Here is a 9,400-nt window from a genome sequence, read left to right as displayed (position 1 = left end):
GGAGGAGGGAAGAAGGAGAAGTAGAGGGAGTGGGGAAAATAGGGGAAAATAGGGGAGAGGGAGAGAAGGGAGGGGGAGAAGGAGAAGAGGCAGCCAGTACACGCTTAGGCTAATATAATATAATATTCAGGATAGTATGGATACTGCTTTTAAGTACTTGATATCATTTAACTTTGACAGAAAAAAGCCTTTGTGTGCTTTCATAATTCACTGACTGTTAGTTCTCTTAGAGAAAACAAACTCTCTCAAACTATCTGTGCCCTGACCGCTCCCTCTTGCTTGTTCTGGGAGGTTCTGGGAATAGCACTACTTCATGAAGGCTGCACCCCGTATTTTGGAAATCGGAAAACTTCCAAAAGTGGCAAGGACAGTAATAGGTGAAGACAGAGCCCTCCAGCCAAACACTTGTGCACACACCCCCTCAGGTAGCTTCGGCTGCAGTGGAAGAGGGAGAGACAAGATTCAAGGGCAACAAGGGGGGTTCTTGGCCAACCATCCGTGCATCAAAGGACAAGCAGTTATCTTTGTCTGACACATGCATGGAAAAAAATGGAGCAGACAGAAAACAATAAATTGTCAAAATGGCATAGCTCTATGCAATCACCGAGAGAGCTAATGGAGCTACAAAAAGAAAACACACACACACACATACACACACAAACACACACACACACACACACACACACATTCACAGAGACAGAGTCCCATGAAATACAACCTAATGCTTCCTTATGAATTTTCATACTCCTCTGTGATCCATCACAGCAGATATTACACCCCAAACTATCATCCATCATGAAGAGCACTACAGGCCGGTGGAGAAACACAGCACTGAGGGGACCCACGGCCTCGGCTCCCTGACATGCTCCCCATCCTTTGCAAGCTATAAATTGGGAGCTCACTAAGGAACAAAGTGCTAAGGCAGCAGGCATTTCGTGGTACCCATGCCTCTGTGGGAGTGGGAGTACCGAGGGCAATCCCTTGTTTGTCGGGGATTCATAGGCACCATACTGGTGAAGCTGGCATGGATAACATCTTTTCAGCGGGAGATTTCTACTACAGTAAACAAAGTTTTGCCTTCCTCTGCACACTGATCTCAATGAGATTAGCACTGGTTTTTTTTTTTAAGAAATTTTTATTCGAGACTCTAAGACTTCCATCAGATCCTTCCATAGCCTATGGACCTAGGGGCTCAGAATGAGCAGTGGGAAAAGTAAACAAAGAGGAAAAAAGAAGAAAGGAAGGGACAATAGTGATTGAATATGACTGGCACCTCCATAAACATCATCTTATTTCATCCTTGCAACAACCCTAACAAGAGAGCTTTATTTACTCACATTTTACATATGAAAAGACTGAGACTCAGAGAGGTAACCCCGCTTATCTATGCAGCCAGGTTATTTTATGGTTTCTTTATTTCTCAGCAGGCCAGCTAAAGCTAAGGACAATAGATTGTCCCGCATATCTTGCGAAGAGGCTGCCACTCCCATGCTTGGATCCCACCATCCTATTCAGCAGAGTCTGAAGCTCCTAGAGATCAGGTGCAGCAAGAGTTGTTCGCTCAAATGGGATTTCTTTTTGTCTTTTTAAAAAATTTTTATTTTAAAGATGTGGGGTACAATTCAGGGTTAGGTATGCAGGTCCCTTTATTGATGAGGTGTGCCCCCCCTCCCCTGGCAGTTTCCCACTACTGCCAATCCTTTTCTTATAGTATTACAATAATTGTTCAAGCCGGGCTAGGTGGCTCAGTCTGTAATCCCAGCACTTTGGGAGGCCGAGGCGAGTGGATTGCCTAATCCCGTGGGTTCGAGACCAGCCTGGGCAACTTGGCAAGACCTCATCTCTACAATAAAATCAAAAAATAAAAATTAAAAATAATTGCTCAAGGTCAGCTTATGAGTGAGAATATGTGGTACTCAGTTCTTTGTTTGTGTGATAGATCACTCAGTATTATAGACTCTAGTCCATCAAAGTTGCTGCAAAGTTCATAATTCTGTCCTTCTATATGGCTGCGTAATATTCCATCATGTATACATACCACATTTTTAAAAATCCAGTTCTCTTTTGATGGGCAGCACAGTTGGCTCCATTGTGAATAATGCTGCAATAAATATGTACGTGCAGGTATCTTTTTCATAGAGTGATTTGAGTTCCTCTGAGTATATTTCCCAGTAGGGAGATTGCAGATTTGGATGGAAGGCCGATTTTTAGATCTTTTAGGAATTGCCACACCGTTTTCCACAGAGGTTGTACTAGTTTATACTCCCACCAACAGTGTAGAAATGTTCCCCTTTCCTCACACCCTCTCCAGCATCTGTTGTTTTTGAGTTATTGATGATGGCCATCCCCACTGGAGTTAGGTGGTATCTCAGTGTGGTTCTAATTTGCATTTCTTTGATGACTAGTGAGGCTGAGCATTTTTTCATGTATCTGTTGGCTGTTCATGTCTTCTTTGGAGAAGTGTCTATTCATATCTTTTGCCCACTTTGTAATGGGGCTGTTTGTTTTCTTCTTTTGGGCACACTTGAGTTCCATGTAGGTCCTAGATGTTCGGCCTTTGTCAGATATACAGTTGGCAAATATTTTTTTCCCAGTTTGTGGGCTGTCTCTCCACTCTCTCAATGGTTTCTTTGGATTCCAGAAGCTTTTCAGTTTGATGAAGTCCCACTTGTCTACCTTATCTCTTATGGCATGGGCACTTGGGGTTTTGATCAGGAATTGGTTGCCAGTTCCAATTTCCATAAGGGTGCCTCCTGCATTTTCTAAGGTTCTTATAGTTTGAGGTTTTACTTTAGGTCTTTGATCCATTTAGAGTTGACTTTTGTGTATGGTGATAGGTAGGGGTCTTATTTTAATCTCTTACATGTGGTCAGGCAGTTTCCCCAGCACCACTTACTAAAAAGATTCTCCTCTCGCCAGTGGTTGATGGTGGAGGCTTTGTCGAAGATGAGTTGAGAAATTGAGGTTTGCTTCCAGAATCTCTATTCTGTTTCACTGGTCTATGTGCCTGTTCTTCTTTATCTTGATTTGATTATTGTAGCTTTATAATAAAGTTTAAAGTCTGAGAGTGTGATACCTCCTATTTTTTGTTTGTTTGTTTTTTGGTGAGGATTGTTTGGCGATTCGTGGTCGTTTATGTTGCCATATGAATTCCTGTATTGTCGTTTCTAGGTCTGAGAAGAATGCTGATGGTAATTTAATGGATATTGCATTAAATCTGTAGATTGCCTTGGGTAGGATGGACAGCTTAACAATGTTGATTCTTCCAATCTATGAGCATGGAATACTTTTCCATTTGTTTATGTCATCTTTGATTTCTTTGAGCAGTGTTTTGTAGTTTTCATCTAAAGGTCTTTCACATCTTCGGTTGGGAAGAAGCCAAGGTTTTGTGTGTGTGTGTGTGTATGGCAATTGTGAATGGGATTGTGTTTTTTATTTAGGTTTCTGTTTGTTTATTGTTGGTGTATAGGAATGTGACTGTCTTTTGCCAATTTATTTTATATCCTGAGACTTTGCCAAAGTCCTTTATCAGTGCAAGGAAGTTTTTGACAGATTCTCTTAGGTTTTCAAGGTATAGAATTATGTCATCTGCAAAGAGGGATAACTTAACTTTCTTTTTCCCGTCACTCAGTCAGGATTTCTACAGGAAATAGAGGTTCCAGCAACCCACCCTGGTGCAGTCATACACACAAGTAGAATGCAGTTTAAGAAAACTACAAAAGGCTAGATATTCATTCCTTGGAGTTTGTGAGATCACCAAACTTCAATGTGGTGGCTTCCTCATGCCCAGAAATCCAGAGATTTCTGAAGGCAGTAGAGTTCTAGCTTGTCCTCCCAGCACGCGGCATAACCAGGATGTGTGGGCTTCCCATGGATCTAGTACAGGCTGAGAAGGGGACATGGCCTTGTTGGTCTTCATGAGACCCAAGAGGGCTTCCTGCCAGGACAAGAAGACCCCCATACTAAGAGGCTGTGGGGTAGCCCACGAAAGACGAGGCTTGAAGAGTGATTTAAGGGTTCGGCATGAGGATATTATATTTAGCAGAAATTCCCACGGAGTGACTCTGAAGGACCCACAAGATGGCATGAAGGACCTGAGAGGAATCCGTGTTAGCCAAGAAAAAATTGCCAATTGTACTGGCAAGTTATAGACGCTTGCTTCTTCTGCATACTGCTTCCCCTGCCCCAACTCTGGAGGGGCCAGAAGACAGGGAGGAATAAGGTACAAAGGAAGTAGGGGATAAAGGAAACCATGCCTATTTCCTTATTGCGGGGTTGCCCTGAGCTAAGGGTTGGTAGGGCTGGAGAGAAAGGGTAGAGAGCAAGAGAAAAGCTCCCCACTATAAATGAGCCTCAAGTTTTAAAATGGACTGGGTTAAAACATTTGAATGAATTAAAATGAGCTTTAATTATCCAAACAAATTCTGACACCTGACAAGCTGTCAACAAAGAAAAGCTTTGGTATCCAGGGTTGAGAAAATGGGGTTCCACATAGCTTGATTGAGGGTGGTGTTGGGAGAAAAAAAAATTAAACTTGGACTCTATCAAAGTCAGCTAAGCTGATAGGCTAATCACATCGAATATCACAGATGCTTGCAAACAGAACTTGGACATTTCAGAATGTTAACTTTGTTTTCCACCTCCAAAGGCAGAGATTATTCTGGCACTATGGGGATAGAAATCAAAGTAAGTTGAGATTCTTAAACCCAGAGTTAGACAGATGCTTTCAAATCACGTTCCACAGTTAGCAGCAGCAGCGTATGTCTGTTTCTTTCAGGAATTAAGGAGATCTCTTTAGGACTTTACATAGGGGTTCATAGTGCAAAGCAATCCAATGCCATATCATTTTGTCCACTATTGTGTCAAAGTTGGTAGCAGGAAAACACCCTAGCTGAACAACTTAGTGGAAGACACCAAGAAGTAAGACTTTCTCCTTCACCAAACTTGTTAGGCCTCTCTGAGCCCTCTTGACTAGGCGACTAGGTCTCACCTTGGCCTGCTTTAAGAAGGCTGGCAAAAATCCTGCTACCCTTAGCATCTACCCTTAGCATTTCCCTCTACTGAACTCCTCACTCTTTCTAAATCCCCAGCTGTCTTTGCTGACTTCAAAGTTGGGCTCAGTCACTCCTCTGCTGCAATAATCTCCCCTCTACTGCAATTGGCTTGAAGAAAATCCATCTCACCATCTCTAACAAGTGCCCAGTGAAAAAGTTTTCTTTAACAGTGCTAACTCCAGCAACCTCACTGACTGAGTAGTACTGAAAGGTAATAACAGTTACCTCTATTCCAGGCATCTGTGGCTTTGCCAAGGCTGTTTTCTTTCACTGTTGCCAAGTACATTTTTAACTTTCTCATTCTTTTTGGTTGTTTGGATTAAAGAAAAAGAGGAAAAACATCTTCTAAAATATTTCAGAGACTGAAAAGAAAGAACCTATTAGTATGCATGGGGGGAAAAGAAAAAAGTCCTGCACTAAACACTGGGGAGGAAGAGAAAATAAAGGGGTGGGGAAGGGAAAACAGAAATGAAGAGGGTTTAGCCCAGTCAGGCTTATGTACTAAATGTTATAGCTTTATAAATTCCCAGAAGTGCAAAAAAGATCTCAGTGTATATAATGCTTTAAAAAGTCACAGAAGGAAAAAGGAAATGAATTCAACTCACTTGCTTTCGGGGCTGCCTTTAAAAAAAAAAAAAAGAGGCAGATAAATGCTGCTAACAGAGCTCTTTGCAATGTTTCAAAATGAATAAATAAAACCTTCCCTGCCAACTTTTTTTTATTATTATGTCTGTCTCTGACTTTTTAAATGCTTTCCTTAAAAATGTTTTCATGCTTCCTTTTCCCTGAACGCTTTACAGTTCGCCTTCTTAAATTTCACTGGAGACCCGCAAATCAAGTTGCATCTTGCTGATTTGATAGCTGCTTTTACGCAGCCCAGCGGAAGGCAATGCCTTAGCATCACTCTTGCTGGGAAGAGAGTTTATTAGCAAGGCCTCCCCTGCTTGGTTGGCAGGAGGACGTGCTAAGAAGGCCAGACTAGGCTCAGTCTGGCCCAGGGGCCAGCCAGCAGGTGTCTGGATCAGGTGAAGCAGGCTACTCAGCGGTGACCTTCAGTCTCATAGCGACGACAAAGGAAATCACCTCTTTCCCCAAATATCATTAGAGACCCTTGCTTCCCACACCGGCTGGAAGAGGGGAAGAGAAAGTGGGCAGAGGCAAGAGAAGAAAAATCCTTGTTTTGCAATCCTAGTAATTAGTCCTAAAGGATTTCTCCAACTGCTACTGCTGGCAGGAAGGCCTGGGAAGTGGAGTCATCAGGCTCACTGCACCGGCCACCGCGGTGCTGGCTCCCTACTTGAAATTCAAATGAGAGCTGCTCTGACCTTTCCTGTCACATATTTTATTTCAGAGACAGTTTACAAGGCCTCTCCACCATGCAGGTCATGTTTTAGTTTAAACAGAAAGACTCTCATAGGTGTTAGATGCGAGTTAATGATTACACTGAAATCATTCTAATTAGGCTCTGTTGTTACATGCTGCCCTTTGGGGGCTGCAGCTGTTGTCACATAAAGTATTTTGTAGAAAAATAATTGGTCTGAGATCTCTTTCTCCCTCTTTCACATACCCATCTCCTTTCTCCCTCTTTAAAAAAAAATTTTTTATTGATCTTTCAGCACTTGATCAGAGAGATCATTCACCTCCCGGTCCCGATGAACCTTCAGGAGGCATCAGACTGTCAACTGCAGCTGAGAGGGAGGCAACCTTGGCCGGCTGGTCTTTGCTAGTTCAGGCCTGCGTCACCTTATCAGAGGGAAAATGAGAATGAGGTTCTTATTAGGGCTGCTCCAAAGCATCCTTACATTTTGTGTCATTTTGTTTTGTTTTGGGGGCAGCCCCCAAGACAAATGATTGACTTATTCCAAGAGCCTTGTCACCTTCCTGGGCTGCACACTGGAGAATGATTTAGTGTAGTGAGCTGTGCTCATTTCTCTGATGGTTTCTTTGTCATTTAGTTACATATCTCTGTATACACATACACATACACACACACACACACACACACACCATGCATGGTTCACTCTCCAGTCATTTTCTATCTTGTTACCACTAGGATGATCCAATATTGATTTTTTTCCTCTCAACTTTTCTTTGTTTCTTCTCATTTACACTAAATAATTGACCCAGCTGCCTTACAGAAAAAAACACTTAGCCATTTAAGGGGATATACTTAACCCTGGAGGAAGAGGAAACAAAGTTGGGGAACACAAATAAGGTCTATTCGGAAGAATGGATAATGCTGATGAAGATGAGTTGGACTATTGCTTGGGGAAAAAATACACATTTTTTTCCTGAACTTCTGACAGTGAACAGGTGGGCTGAAGAGACAAAAGGAGCAAGGAGAAGGCGTCAAATGAAGGAGCAAAGTTTCAAACTGGAGAGGATATGGTAACTTAATCTCTCAAGTAGGCTGACAGGGCACTTCACATCCTTGTCTATGATAGAGAGACTTGACTTCACCTTTTAAGATAGCTTCTAATCTTAAAAGTATTGAAAAGAATTATTCCGAGGCCAACCTGTCTCAGCCACTTTAAATCTATATCTGGTATTATCAGAGAATTCAGAAAATTTTTTTAAAATGAAGTTTTTTCAGCAAATAACTGTATGAAGCTATTTGTCAAAAAAAATTACTCATCCTGATAACAGGAAAAGTAAAGAATCAACAAAATTATAGAAGTATTGCTACTCTTGACCTGTCTTGAAAGTTCAATATCTCTAGGATGTGCTGTCTGGTCCAATAATCCTTACTACTCCAAGTGTGGTTCATGGCCCAGCAGTGCCAGCCTTACCTGGGAGTTTGTTAGAAATGCAGAATCTCAAACCCCAACCCAGATCTGTAGAATCAAAATTTTCGCTTTAACAAAATCCCCAGGTGATTCACGTGCACATGCAGCCTGAGACGCCCTGTTTGATCACATTCTTACCCTCAGGATCCTAGAAATTTCTTCCTCCCCATGTAAGTGAAGGATTCCCTAACTCCATAATTCGTGTCCTGTGAAATCTACCTCGCATCTCACACCACCATAGGAGAAGACATGAGCTCCTACTTTTTACTCAGTTTCAAGAAGTGGAAAAGAATAAAACATTGGGTTTTCTGGTGGCAGGGGGAGAAGCAGTAATAAAATATATCGCGGAGAAATACATTGTTGTGCTGCTTGGCTTTTATTTTCTTTTGGCATTGGAGTGAGGGTGTTTGTAGGGAAACAGTATTCAGAAAGCCTTGAATCTCTTTGAAATAAGTCATAAAAATTAAAATACCAGGTTAGAGACCTCGTGTTCTTCTTATCTTCATTGAAGAACAAAAGTGAGTTGTCAGTTCACAAAAACCCTTGCTATATGCCAGTGACACTAAGAAATCAGTTCATGTTCTATCCAGGTATGAAGGGACCAGTCTCATTGGTTTGATTAGCTAGCACCTTATGAGGAACTGGTTTTAGACTGGGTTTTTTTCTTGATAAGTTGTAGATAAATTTTTTTAGACCATATATATATATATATGGGTTCCAAAAACCTGGAATTATCTTTTAGAGGGCAGGTCCCTTATAGTACAGGCTTTCCCTTCTAGATAAGTGTTCTAGAAATCCATTAGCATCAGTAGATCAGCTAGTGTTATGACAGCCTCTGTTTGGCTTCAGTGAATTTTTTTTGTTTTGTTTTTGATTTTTGGAGATTCTTTCAACTCTTTTCTAAATTTTTTAGCCCATTTTATGATGGATGATTTACGAGCATACCTGCTTACACCACACTGAGCGTTCAGCAGTTTTTGACAAAAAATGACACAACACCTGTGCCCCACCCTCCCTATTCACCCAGTCTTGTCCCATGTGACCTTTATTTCCCTGGATAAAAAAAGTCCTCATAGGGAAACATTTTGCTGATGTGCAAGAGGTGAGACAAAAAAATAGCAGAAGCACCAAAAGGCATCAAGATTGATGAGTTCAAAAACTGTTTTGAGAAGTGGAAAAAGCATCTCAATAGGTGTATTGTACCAAACGAAGAGTCCCTTTGAAGGCGACTGAAGTCTAAACATAAGAATAAATACGCAGGCTGGGCTCCGTGGCTCAGTCTGTAATCCCAGCACTTTGGGAGGCCAAGGCGAGTGGATGGCCTGAGCCCGCAGTTTGAGACCAGCCCAGGCAAATTGGCAAGACCTCATCTCTACAATAAATAAAAAAAGAATTAGCTGGGCATGGTTGCATGCACCTGTAGTTTCAGCTACCTGGAATGCTGAGGCAGAAGGATCACCGGAGTCCAGTAGTTCGAAACTGGAGTGGCCATGCGCATGCCACTGCACTCCAGCCTGGATGATAGAGTGAGACTCCAATTCAAAAAAAAAAAAAAAAAAA

This window comes from Carlito syrichta, unplaced genomic scaffold (genome assembly GCF_000164805.1).
Source record: "Carlito syrichta isolate Samal-C Ts95f unplaced genomic scaffold, Tarsius_syrichta-2.0.1 Scaffold302089, whole genome shotgun sequence".
Classification (NCBI taxonomy): domain Eukaryota; kingdom Metazoa; phylum Chordata; class Mammalia; order Primates; family Tarsiidae; genus Carlito; species Carlito syrichta.
This window is presented reverse-complemented; position numbering follows the sequence as displayed.